The sequence below is a fragment of the Notamacropus eugenii genome, chromosome 6 (assembly GCF_028372415.1).
Source record: "Notamacropus eugenii isolate mMacEug1 chromosome 6, mMacEug1.pri_v2, whole genome shotgun sequence".
NCBI classification, from domain to species: domain Eukaryota; kingdom Metazoa; phylum Chordata; class Mammalia; order Diprotodontia; family Macropodidae; genus Notamacropus; species Notamacropus eugenii.
The window spans coordinates 197,692,821-197,706,860 of NC_092877.1; the positions used below are offsets into that span (position 1 = coordinate 197,692,821).

The window sequence follows — 14,040 nt, forward strand, 5'->3', positions numbered from 1 at the left end:
CCCTAAATTCTAGTTCCTCTTTAAATTAACCTTTCCCATATTTTGTCTTACACTTTAACATTCTTTAAATGTGTCCTATTCTCTCTTACAACTATATAAATGCCTCAACAGCATTCACTGTATCTTGCTTCATCTTTGTATACCCAGAACCCAACTCAATTCCTTACACATGGTAGTAATTGCTTAATAAATATTTGTGGGAATAAATATTATTAAAAGCAATTACTCTCAAAGTCCACAGTTTTCCATAATGGTGGGATACATGCATTTAAACCAATTAACTTCCTTAATTAATTCCATGTTAAAGTAGAATTTAGTAGCTTACTTTGGTCCCACTTTTTTGGAACTGTGAGAGGTACTTACCAGTCAACATTGTCCCAAAGTCTCATTTTTTATATGACCTTGTCGGATTGGATTGCCTCTGTCTATGTCATAACTGTATCAAACATTTGCAAACTGAGCAAGGTATGTATTATAAATAATAAAATAAATCTTGCATGAAATATGCTGCTGTTTTTAATAATACAATAATAACAAGGTCATATAAAAATGAGACATACATACATATACTTATATACACATATGTACACACACACACACATATATACCCATATATAGGTAGAGGTAAATAAGGTTATATCTCTATCTTGCCAATGAGTTAATAATAAAGTTTTTTTTTTCTCTTGTGACATCTTATTCTCTTTTAGAAACCTGGGAAGACTAATATGAATTGATTCAGGGTGAAGTGAGCAAAATCAGGTGAACAATTTATCTAATAATAGCCACATCGTAAAAATAAATAAGTTTGAAAAACTTGAGAGAACCAATCAGCACAGTGGCAATACGAAGAAGACTATCCAACCCAGGTGATAGACCAAATATGTGGAATGAGACCCATATATTTTGTTCATGATCAATCTGGGAATTTATTTAGACTGTGAATATGTTACATGTTTGTTTGTTTGTTTGTTTTGTTTTTGATCTTTTTTTGGTGGATATAGAGTGGAAGTGGAGGTAAAAGAAAACAAATACTGTTAGTTGAAATAAGACAATTTTAACTAAAAAAAAAAAAGATACCTCAGTGCCTTCAAAAGTGTTTTGCTTTCTGCATAAAACTTTATTTTCTGAGCATTTGATCAAATTTAGGTGGGTTTATAACCCCTGCTTTCTTTAGTTCCATCTCTACTTCCTCATGTAGTATATAGAAGACTGAAGTTACGGTCAAAATGTAATATTTCTACTGCCATTCATAGAAAAAGGAGATAGTTTCAGAAATCTTCAGAGATCTCTTTAATTTGTCTGTCATCGTCAAATTTTGGCCTTATTTTAGTTTCATCCTCTCTAGATGATCTGACTTAATTTGTTCTTTCAACAAGTTTTCTGTAAACCTCTTTGTCACTTCAATACTTACTGTTTTCATAATATTCTGCAACCTTTCTTGCTATGATTTTACAAATTTAACTTAATAATGCCCACCAAATCTTTAGTGAAGGAGAAAAATTGTTACCTGACTGTGAGATCAGAATAATTTCATGAGAGAGTTGACATTTGAATTGTGTCTTAAAGGATGGGTACAATTTCTTCTTTATAAAAGTTACTTATTTAGTGCTTTATTTTCTCCAATTCCATGTAAAAACAATCTTAACATTCATTTTTAATATTTTAAGTTTCAAATTCTCTCCTTCCCTCTTTTCTTACACCCTCATTGAGAATGAAAGCAATTTGATATAGGTTGTACATGTGTAGTCATGTGAAATATATTTCCATATTGGTCATGATGTAAAAGAAAACACAAAAGAAAACAGAACAAAAAAAAAAAGACCTAAGAAAAATTAAGTAAAAAAAAGTATCCTTCAATATATATTTAGACACCATCAGATTCAGGTGATGGATAGCATTTTTTTTTATCCTAAGTCCTTCAGTGTTTTCTTGTATCATTGTATTGCTGAGAATGGCTAGGTCATTTCCAGTTGATCATCTTATAATATTGTTGTTACTATGTACAATGTTTTCCTGGTCCTATACATTTCACTTTGTGTCAGTTCATGTAAGTCATTCAAGGTTTTTCTACGAGCATCTTGCTCACCATTCATTATAACATAATAGTACTTCATCACAACCATATACCACAACTTGTTCAGCTATTCTCCAATTGATGAGCATTCCCTCAATTTCTAATTTTTTGCCACAAAAAAAGTTATTAATATTTTTGCACATATAGGTCCTTTTGCTTTTTGCTTTTTCTATCTTTTGGGATACAGATCTAGTAGTGATTTTGTTGAATCAAATGGTATTTATAGTTTTATAGCCCTCTGGGCATAGTTCCAAATTCTTCTTCATTATAGCTGAATCAGTTCATAACTCCAACAACAGTGAATTAATGTCTCAATTTTCCCACATCCCCAAAGACAGGTATAATTCCAAGAAAAGAAAATAACCTCAGGGCTTTTTTTAGCAAATGGTATAATGTGAACAATGTCAAACAGATGGGAAAATATAGAATACATGATGGGTGAAGGCAGAGAGTTGTCCAGGTTGGTTAGAAACTAGCATACCTGAAAAGGAATAGGGAGAGATAAGGCTGAGAAGGTAGAGAAAGTATTTGAGTTGTCTTTGAATGATGAGGCATGGAGTTTGGATTTTATTTGCCTGAGAATAGGGAGCTATGGAAAGATTTTCAAGAAAGTTGTGGACTAGGTCTGTACCCTGATTTAGTCTCATCTTCAAATTTTTTCTCAGCAGCATTTGAAATCATTCAAACTGAGTTCAAGAGTTCAAGAGTTTTTCACATATGAAGTCTTCCCTGACCATCCGTGGCTGAAAGTAATCACTCCCTTCTCAAGTTGTACTAATGTATTTTCTTCCAATGTCTCTGTCACTTACTTTCTAATAATTATATTTATTTGTGTGTCTGATGTATTCAGCCCTTTAGTCCAACCTCACCCTTCCACACCCATATAAATTTTGGTATTCCTTATTAGCAGAGTGCATTACACATATTGAAAGCTGTTTGTTGAACCAAATTTAACAGCAATAAGCTCTGTGCACAAGCAACATTGCTCTGGCAATACAGTAAAATATGGGTAAGAGGAGGGAGAAGGTGGAGATCAGAAAACTTTATGAGATTATTGTTTTAATCAGAGCTAGAACTACATTGATTCCAAATAGAAAATGGAAGTGGAGACAAATGAAGGAGATTTTGGATGTAGAAAATGCATGATTTGACAAGTTATTGGTTACCAAGACCTGAGGAAGGTGAGGGAGAAGAATAAAAAACAGGACAAATAAAAATGAAAGAACAGAAATTTTCACACTTGCATTGAGGTGATCATGAATACGGGGAGGAGGTGAATAAGGCACAGAGTTCTATGAACAAAAAGGAAAAGAAGGAGATGGGTTTAGTAGCCTGATTTTCAGACCCTCGTTATGCATTCAGTACATAGTTTATTACACTGCAAAACATAAGTGAACATAGATATTCACATTCCACCTGAGTAGTTTGCTGGGTTTTGATGATGAATATATTGCAAGTCAGTTCTCTGGAGGTTTCTGACTTTGAATTATCACATCACTGATACCTTGTTATTAAAGAAGCTTCAGATTAAGATGAAATGCTACTTGATGCTGAAAGGTAAGCTGATCAACTAATTACTTGACAAGTTTTGAAAGAGATTTCTAGAAAACAAATAGGGAGAACACTTTTATAGCACAATAATAATTATGAAGCAATGATGATAATGCAGTGCTCAGTTCCTTGAGTATTGACACCAAAGAAACAAACATGTGGCTGAGAAATGGTGTTATCTTTCCCTAGGTAGAAGATTTCCTCATGGCTCTCCAGGAAATCTGTCTTGTAGGAGAAAGTCTCAGACAAGTTGTCACATCATCAGTATGATGAATAGTTGGAGGGAAGTGGGGGTATCCTCTTCTTGGAAGCATGGAGTATTTATAACATCACAACAATATAATAAATGTAATCAATTTATTATTATCCACAGCAAAGGAGGGGGGAGTATTGTCATAGCTTGGTAATGGGAGTCAATGGAAATTTCCTTACGTTACTTACAGCTGATTGTACTTACTACCTGATTGTGGCTTCATCCACAAGCTGAAGAGCATTGTCTCAGGAACTGGTCCATGCATGGTAACAAATAAAGCAGAAAGGAAATTATTTGGAAGAACAAGAAACATGCTCATGAGGATGAATACTGGCATCATACTCAAATAGGGACAGCACAGTGATTTAGCCACAAGTTAACATTATCTGTGTTGTATAATATTTTCATTTATTTTGTTAAACATTTTCTAATTAGATTACATTACAGTTTTCAGGTCATATGTAGCTGGTAACCATAAGTGTAATCACCTCTAGAGATGACAGGATATTTCCTTGCAATTTTCTGGATGTCCAGTAGGCAAATTGCCATGTAGAGTGCATCTACTATTCTAATCTACATGGGATGTTTCATCTAGAAAATAGAAGATTATAAGAACTTGGATCTAAAGTTGCAAGTAATTTTTAGAAGCCATTGAGTCCTAACTCTTTATTTTATAGATGAGCAAATTGAGGCATAGAAAGGTAAAGCAACTTGCCCAAGGTCACAGAGGTAGCAAGTATCTTAGATAGGATTTGAACTCAGGTCTTCAATATTACTCTAACTGCTAAGCCACCTATCTAGCTTAGCTAGCTAGACTTTATATAACATTTTAAGGCTAGCAAAGCACTTTACATGTTATCTCATTTTAAATAAATCTGTGAGGTAGGAGCTATTATTGTCTCAGTTTTATAAAGAAACTGAAATATGGAAGTTTTCCTGACTCCAAGTTTAAAACTCGGCACAAAGTGTACTATCTAGCTGTTCCTCTCATAGTAAAAACTGGATATATGAATAGAAAAAGTGAAACAATCCCAGTTCTCAATAAATTCGCATTAGAGGCAGAGCCAAGATGTCAGGGAGTTGCCTGAGCACCTACCTCCGCAAATACCCTCTAAATACCTTTAACAAATTCTATAGTGTAGAACCCACAAGAAGACATAGTGAAACAGTTTCCCAGCTCAAGAAAACTTAAGACAGTTAGAAAAGTCTATTGTACCTAGGTAAGAATGGAGCCCAATACAAGACAGGCCACACCAGCACAGCCCCAACCCCAACCCCAGCAAACCAGGAGCAGACCACGGGAGTCACTGAATCACTAGTGGCAGTGACTGCTTCTAGAACTCTCAACCCATACACACTGTAACTATGCCCAAAGGGCTGTGAAACTTGGCATGTTCTTTCACCTAGCAATACCACTACTAGGTCTATAGACCAAAAGAGATAAAAAAAGAAAAAAGACCCATATGTACAATAATATTTATAGCAGTGCTTTTCTGGGGGCAAAGAATTCAAATTGAGGAGATGCCCATCAATAGAGGAATGGCTGAACAAATTGTGGTATGTGATTATGATGGAATACTATTGTGCTAAAAGAAATGATGAACATGATGCTCTCAGAAAAACCTAGAATTACATGAGCTGTTGCACAGTGAAATATACAACGTACAAAGCAACAGCGACATTGCAAGATGATCAGCTGTGAATAACTCAGCTATTCTCAGCAATGATCCAAGAAAACTATGAAGAACTTATGATGAAAAATGTTATCCCTCCCGGGAGAAAGAACTGATGGTATCCGAATGTAAATGGAAGCATCCTTTTTTTACTTTATCTTTCTTGAAGTTTTTTTTTGGGGGAGTGAGGGGGTCTATGTATTCTTTCACAACATGACTATTATGGAAATGTTTTGCATGACTACACATGTATAACCTATATGAAATTGCTTGCCTTGTCAGGAGCGAGGTATAAGGAGGGAAGAAGGGAGAGAATTTAGAACTCAAAGTTTTTTTATGTTAAAAATTGTTTTTACATGTCACTGGAGAAAAATGAAATATTAAAATCCTAAAACAAAACAGGAAAAAAAACCTAGGAAAAGAGACAGCAGTCACAGAAGAATCAGAAGCAGCAGCAGCACCAGGAGGAGGAGGAGGAGAAGAAGATGAAGAAGAAGAAGAAAAGGAGAAGGAGAAGAAGATGGAGAAGAAGAAGGAGAAGGAGGAGGAGGGGCGGAGGAGGAGCAGTAGATGGAGAAGAAGAAAGAGAAGAGGAGGAAAAGAGGCATAAAAAGGAGAAAAAAGAGAAGGAGAAGAAGGAGAAAGAGGAGAAGAAGAGAAAAGAGAAGGAGAAGAGAGAGAAAAGGAAGGAGAAGAGGAGGAAGAATAAGAAGGAAAAGGAAAAGAAGATCACACTAATTGGAAGAGAGAAAAGAAAATCCTGCATACTGATGTCCTGGAACTCTTAAAGAAGCAGTGACAGGTAAAAGCTTAGAGAAGCTGTGAGTACGATCTTCCCATTTTTGAAGACTGCTACAGTGGGAGAAATGCTTCAGATGGAAACCACCAATAAGTAGAAGCTAGAGGAAAGCAAATTCGAGTATCAAGAACTTCCTAATAATTAAGGATTTCGGAAAATGAAAAGGATTGACATGTGGCAGTGAGTTATCTCCTCCTGGAGGTTTACAAAAAGAGGTCAGATTGAGATAATACGTAGCCAAAGGATTACTATATGAGAAGTGGTATAATACAGAAGCAAGGAAAAAGTGGTTAATGTAAGAAAGTGGAGACTTAGGCCTCTATAATTTTTAATGCAACCTAGATTAATTAATTTTTATTATTTTTTTATCTTTAGTGTATTTAGTGCTATTATGATTTTTGCAAGCATGTAATACCAAGTAATGCAAGTGATGACAAGAAAATTTGATGGAGTTAAGACATAAACAAAACTCACTGGATATTAACATGGGATGATATTCCCCAAGAAGCCCCAAGGAATGTCAGACTCTTGGAGATTTGTCAAAACATCTTGGGAGTATGCTGATGCACAAACACGGAAAGATCACTTCAGGGACATCTGAGGCACTTACTTGCCAAACACTGGGCTAGTCATTTTTTGTAATAATGTAATGTGTACAAGTGAGGGTACAGAACAACTGAGGTGGGACCTTCATTTATTTTTTTTGAGAGTGGAGGAGAAGCTAAGGGATGTATCACATCAGCCAACATTATAGAATGAGAAAAGAACATATTTTAGTGTATGTCAAATTACATTTTTTTCCCTAAGAACACTTTAAAATTAAATTTTTTGCGTATTATGAGCTCTTTCCCTATAACTTCAAGGCAGAGCTAGGTGTACCTTTAGATAAACTTAGGTTTCTTCTGCATTAATCTTAACCCTGTCCATGACAAGAAGAATACAGAGAAGAAAACCATCAACCTACCATAAGGGATATCATAGCAAGTATGGTTTTGAGTATAGGGTTTTGGATATAGTGTTTCCAGAATCCCTTTAATGCTACAATTATCCAGGTAGCAGGAAGGCCTATGGATACCAATGGTGCCCCTCCTTTGGCACTAGCTCATCCCTAGAGTCCATCTGGGTTTGTTTGGTGACATGACTTAGAAAGTGGGAGTCATGATTCTTTCTGGTGAGATGAAGGACCATGAAGTATTAACATCTGCCTTATATCATAAAGTTCTCCAGATGTCAACATGTGCCTTGTCTCTTGAATCTGTTGCTCTTCAGACACCCCACACTGCCATCTGACCTATTTGGCTTTTCTACCTGCCAGTTGGAAAGTACCTTAGAGCTCATGTCCTCTAACTCCTTCATTTTTCATGTGAGGAAACAGGCCAAAAAACGACTTGACCAAGATCACGCAATGACTAAGCAAAGTCCCAGGGTTCAATACAGGCCAAGATGTAATTAGTATTATTTTTCTTTCACCATGTTTTCATGACTTTTTCCAATTCCTTTCTCCAATGATTCAAAATGAAAAGATATTATAATTAGAAAGAGGGGATAAGGAATACTACAGAGTATGACAGAGGAAGGCTCTTAGTCTGCCTTTGCTGGAAGTGACCAGTACAGGAAAGAATATGACATTCCAGTCAGGTTCTATTTCTAACAACCTGTCAAGCTACTATCCTAATGCTAGACTCAAAGAAACAGAGCCAGAGAGCCACCTGTTTTGATTGACTTATTTACTATACCAGCCCTAATTCAAGTTCCCTAATTGGAAAATATCATAAAGACAGAGGTGCCATCGAATGTCCCTAAGACATGCTATCAATGATACCACACATTTTAAATGTTCCAGAAGCTTCCATGTCTTTAAATTTCTATTCGCATCATGGAGGTCAGTAATTAAATAATACCAAGTCAATATCTTCTGGAGATTTGGTCGATTAGTGTAACAGCCCAGTTTGTATATTTGTGACAGAAAACGTTTTGTGGTGCTGATGGGAACACCCTGGAATTCTGTTATTATTACCATTGGCTAGCCCAGATTATGGCTTCCTGAGTCCACATCAAATTTCGAACAGTCATCTAGAGAGTAAATCTATGAGTTACTGAGTGAATTAATGGCAGAAAAAAATATTGTTTACTGGATTCCAGATACTGTGCAAGCAATAGAGACACAAAGAGAAAAGATAATCCTTGTTCTCAAACTCATTCTGGAGGAGAAGTGAGGCTGGTGACCTGCACAGCCCTCCCTCACTCAAAACAAAGTCAAGTGCAAGTCATGTCATTATTTCTCTGATGGCATGGTCTTCTTCGGCAACAAAGGACCAACACACACACACACACACACACACACACACACACATTCAAATGGGCAAAATATCTGATTTAAATGAGGTAGCAGCATTTCAGATTGGAGAGGTCTCATGATTCTTAGTATGCAGAGGAAAAGAAGATGACAGTGTATCATTTTTAATGTTGCAATAATGACTCTTAGAGATTATAAAGACCTGAGATTTCATTTATCCCAATTTGTACCTTATCAGGAATCCTCTCAACAACAAATGCACATTCAGTATCTCCTTCCTTGAAACCTTCCTGTATTTGACAACTACCTGTGAGTGAATGAATGAGTGAGTGTGTGAATGAATGAATGAAAAGCTCATTATTTATTATGTCAGTGATTCTCAGATATTTTGTTCGTTAGACCCGCATATAATCTTAAAAATTATTGAGAACCCAAAAGAACTTTTATTTATGTGGGTTATTATCTATTGATATTGACCATATTATAAATGAATACATTTCTGTATTATTATAAAAATAGTTTTGACCTTGTAGATCCACTAAAAGAGTGTCCAGAACCACATTTTGAGAACTCTTGCTCTTATTAGGAGTCATTTCCTTATATCTGGTAAAAATCAGCCTTTCTGTGATTATTACCCATTGCTCCTATATCTGTTTTCTGGGTTAAAGAAGAACAAGTATCTTCTTACTCTAAATGACAAGTGTCCAAATACTTGAAAGTCATTATCATGGAGCCCCTAACCCATGACTTCTTCTGACTACACTTTCATGTGGAAGTGAGCATTACCTTCAAGTCACCTTATATTTTATATTGTTCATGTCTTTCCTAAGCTGCAGAGTTTAGAAGTAAGCACAATACTCCAGATGTGGTCTGATCAGGAAAGCACAGCAGGATAATCACTTTTAATATTCTGGATTCTATGCTCCTATTAAAGCAACCTAAAATCATGTTCTCTGCAATGGCATACTGTTCATGCATGTTAAGTGATCAAAATCCCCAGAGCAGATTTCTTAAACTTTTTTGTGTTTTGGATCCCTCTGGCAATCTGGGGAAGTCAATAGAATCCTTCTCAGAATGACATTTTAAAAATAATAGATGGAAACTCTAAGTTTGAATAAAATAAAGATACAGTTGTTGTTTTCCACATGGATCCCATGAAAATCTATTCATGGACCCTTTTGTAGGTGTTCAGACCCTAGATTGAGAACCTCTGCATGGGATCTTTATCGTATGAACTATTGTGCACCCTGAGGCTTGCATATGCCTTGTCAACACTTTGAACAGTTGAACAGTTCCAAATAATATTAAACTTCAGGGATGTTTGTCAGAATTGGTTTACAAAGGCAATGATATCTGCTTTCTGGTGGAAAACTTGAACTTTTCTGATAAAGTTCATACTCATTATGACATAATCCAAATGCTGTGGGGTACTACATTTGATTCAGTGTACAGAGACTTAGCCCATTGTAGCACCAACACAATATTCACAGTGCCTAGGGCAGCCATGAATACGCCTGCCAGAACAATTCTGACTCATGAAATATAACAGACTCTCCATATGGAAGACAGAACCAAAATATTTATTCAGACACCAGAAAGCCAAATCCATCATAGAAACAAAGACATGTAGACACAACAACAATGCAGATGATAACACCAGCTCCAAGTCTCCCCCCCACCCCCACTAGGCTTCCCACAAGCAGGCCCACTTAAACAAAATCACAGACAAGCTCTCTCGGTCATGCTAGCCAGTTGCTTGCTTGCCTGTATCCTTCAGTTCTGATTGCTGTCTCACTAATTTCTGCTCAGCTCTGTTCTAGGTCCACCTCTTCTTGTTTCACCTTTCCTGCTCCACCCCTTCTTGTTCCATGTGACTTAGATACATGTGACTCAGGACTCCACGTAACTTAACACTCAAAAAATGATAGTATTTAGATAACACCATATCATATAGAATGTTTCACAGCTTTTACCTAGAGCATAAAAGCTAAATAGCTTCTCAACAATGTATACAAATATACATACACATATGCATATGTATGTGTATACACTTGAAAATAACACATATCATGAAAGTCAATCAGAAGTCAGATTGTGACAAACTTTACAAACAAAACAGAAGAATTAGTGTTTAATCCCAAAGGTTATATGGAGACCCTGGAATTTATTTTATTTTATTTTTAATAAATTTCTTTATTTTCAGTTTTCAACATTTACTTCTACAAAATTTTGAATTTCTAATTTCCTCCTCATCTCCCCCTTACCCCACCCCAGGACAACCTGCATTCTGATTGCCCTTTCCTCCAATATGTCTTCCCTTATATCACCCTCCCCCTCATTCCCTTCCCTTCTAATTTTCTGTAGGATAAGATAGGTTTCTATATCCTATTGCCTATATATCTGATTTTCTAGTTGCATGTAAAAACAACTTCTAATATTCATTTTTAAAGCTTTGAGTTTCACATTCTCTCTCTTCCTCTCTCCCTCCCTACCCTCATTGAGAAGGCAATTTAATATAGGTTATACATATGTGGTCATTCAAAAGACCTCTATAACAGTCACTGTGTGAAAGACTAACTATATTTCCCTCTATCCTGTCCTGCCCTCCATTTATTGAATTATCTCCTTTGACCTGTCCCTCTGCAAAAGTGTTTGTTTCCCCCTCCACCAATCTGCTGTTCCCTTCTGTTAGCCCTGCCCGCTCCCCCCCCCCCCCCATCCCCTTCCTCCTTGCTTTCCTGTGGGGTAAGATAAACTTTCATGCCCAATTGAGTGTGTATGTTATTCCCTCCTGAAGTCAAATCCAATGAAAGGAAGGCTCACTTATTTTTCCTCATTTTCCCCTTCTTCCCCTCCATTGCAAAAGTTCTTGACTCTTTTATGTAAGATGATTAACTACATTTTTACCTTTCCCTTTATCTTTTTTCCTACGACATTTCTCTCAACCCTTAATTATCTTTTTTTAGATATTTATTTAGATTTTTTTTAGATATTTTTTTCGGGGAAAGCTTTTTATTGTAGGTGCAGGGAGACAGCTGGACACAGTTTAGATGATTCCAATTTTGTTGGCAACATCCAAAGCATCATAGTCTGGAACAAGCTGGACATAAACTTTCTTCTCTCCATCAGGCTGGATCAGTGTGTTGACCTTGGCCACATCGATGTCATACAGCTTCTTTACTGCCTGCTTTATCTGATGCTTGTTGGCTTTGATGTCCACAATGAAAATTAGGGTGTTTTTGTCCTCAATCATCTTCATAGCAGACTCAGTGGTCAAGGGAAACTTAATGATGGCATAGTGATCAAATTTGTTTCTCTGAGGGGCACTTTTCCAAGGGCATTTAGGCTGTCTTCTTAGTCTTAGTGTCTTGGGTCACCAGAAGGTGGGGGATGTTCAGATCTTCTTCTTTTTGTGGCTATGGACACCCTTCAACACCTCCTTCTTACCCTTCCAGGCCTTGGACTTGGCTTCTGTCTTGGGGGGGAAAATGACTTCCTTCTTCACCTTTGGTGCCATCTTGGGGGAAAGGGTCTTCTGCAATGCTTCTCATGAGCTTATAGAGATCTTTTTTTTTTTTTTGGATATTATCCCTTCATATTCAACTCACACTATGCCTCCCTGCCACATATATACAAATATACAAAAATACATTCCCTCCAACTATTCTAATACTGAGAAAGGTCTCATGAGTTACAAATATCATCTTTCTATGTAGGAATATAAACAGCTCAACTTTATTAAAGTCCCTTATAGTTTCTCTTTCTTGTTTGCCTTTTCATGCTTCTCTTGATTCTTGTATTTGAAAGTCAAATTTTCCATTCAGTGTGGTCTTTTCAACGAGAATACTTGGAAGTCCTCTATTTCATTGAATATCCATTTTTCCCCTGATGTATTATAGTCAGTTTTGCTGGGTAGGTGATTCTTGCTTTTAATCCTGTCTCCTTTGACCTCTGGAATATCATATTCCAAGCCCTTTGATCCCTTAGTGTAGAAGCTGCTAAATCCTGTGTTATAATGATTATGATTCCACAGTATTTGAATTGTTTCTTTCTGGCTGCTTATAATATTTTCTCCTTCACCTAGGAACTCTGGAATTTGACTACAATATTCCTAGGAGTTTTGCTTTGAGGATCCCTTTCAGGAGGTGATTGGTAGATTCTCTCCATTTCTATTTTACCCTCTGGTTCTGAATATCAGTGCAGTTTTCCTTGATAATTTCTTGAAAGATGATGTCTAGGCTCCCTTTAGGGTCATGGTTTTCAGTTAGTCCAATAATTTTAAAATTACCTCTCCTGCATCCACTTTCCAGGTCAGTTGTTTTTCCAATGGCCCTTGGAATTTATTGAACTAGATAATGACATAATCAAATTGAGACTTTAGGAATATTGTTTTGGTGGTAGAAGATGGATTACAAAAGAAAAGAGAGAAAGAAGAACAATTATAAAACTATTGTAATAATCCAGGAGAGAATTCTTAAGAAACCTGAACAAGGATTGTGGTTATGTGAGTAGAGAAGGGGACAGAAGCAGAAGGTGTTATGAAATTTGAATAAACAAGACTTGGCAACTCATTGGTTTTAGAGGGTGAAGGAGTAAAGATATTGTTATGACTTTGAAGTCCAATTTATTGGAAAGGTCAGGATTCATTTGATAGTAATGGGGGAGTTAGGAAGTGAAATGGGTAAGCTGTTTTGGGCATGTGGAATTTGAGATGCTTATGAGATATCCAGTTTGAAATAGCCAAAAGGCAGTTGGAAATGAGTGACTTGAACTTAGTAGAGTGACTAGGCTGTCTACATAGATTTAGAAGTAATTTACATAGAGAGCTTGTGCATAGAATAATGCTCTCTGGAACCTAAGAATTGTGGAAAATTTAGCTGTGCAGATTTTTCTCCTCTGCTATGTCCACTATAGAAAGGCTTGCTCAGGATCATATAGGAACAATTAGCACAGCTTGGCATTGATCCCAGGTAATCTGACTAAACATTGAGTGTAGTTTCCCCTACATCTTGCTTTCTCCTTGCTCATTGTTGTCTCATATGCTCAAAATGCATCTTTTGCTTATCAGTTTTCAGATGACACACCCAGTGTTCCCACAAATCTTTGTAAAGTGTGACATAGTCTTCCCAGTATATTCTATTGTAATGATTCCTTTAAATAAATGAGGATTTTTGTTCAAATATTGTTAGAAAAACAAAAGGCAAGATGGGTTAAAGAAAATAACAATCTTCCCACAAAGGAACTATGGAAATTCTATGATTCTCTAATTTAGGAAGAATTAGGCCCAGGCTGTCTAGGGGCTGTGATTAACATTGGTGGAAGCAGTTGATACACTGGAAATTCCTATGAATATTAATATATTGAGACATAGAAGCTTCCCAGATCCCACTTTAG

The 14,040-nt window shown here is 36.4% G+C and overlaps 1 pseudogene; it reads right to left on the reverse strand.

The window, feature by feature from the left end:
* Nucleotides 1–11,692: 11,692 nt before the first annotated feature.
* LOC140511170 (large ribosomal subunit protein uL23-like) lies at nt 11,693–12,163 on the reverse strand (annotated as a pseudogene).
* Between the last annotated feature and the right edge of the window lie 1,877 nt (nt 12,164–14,040).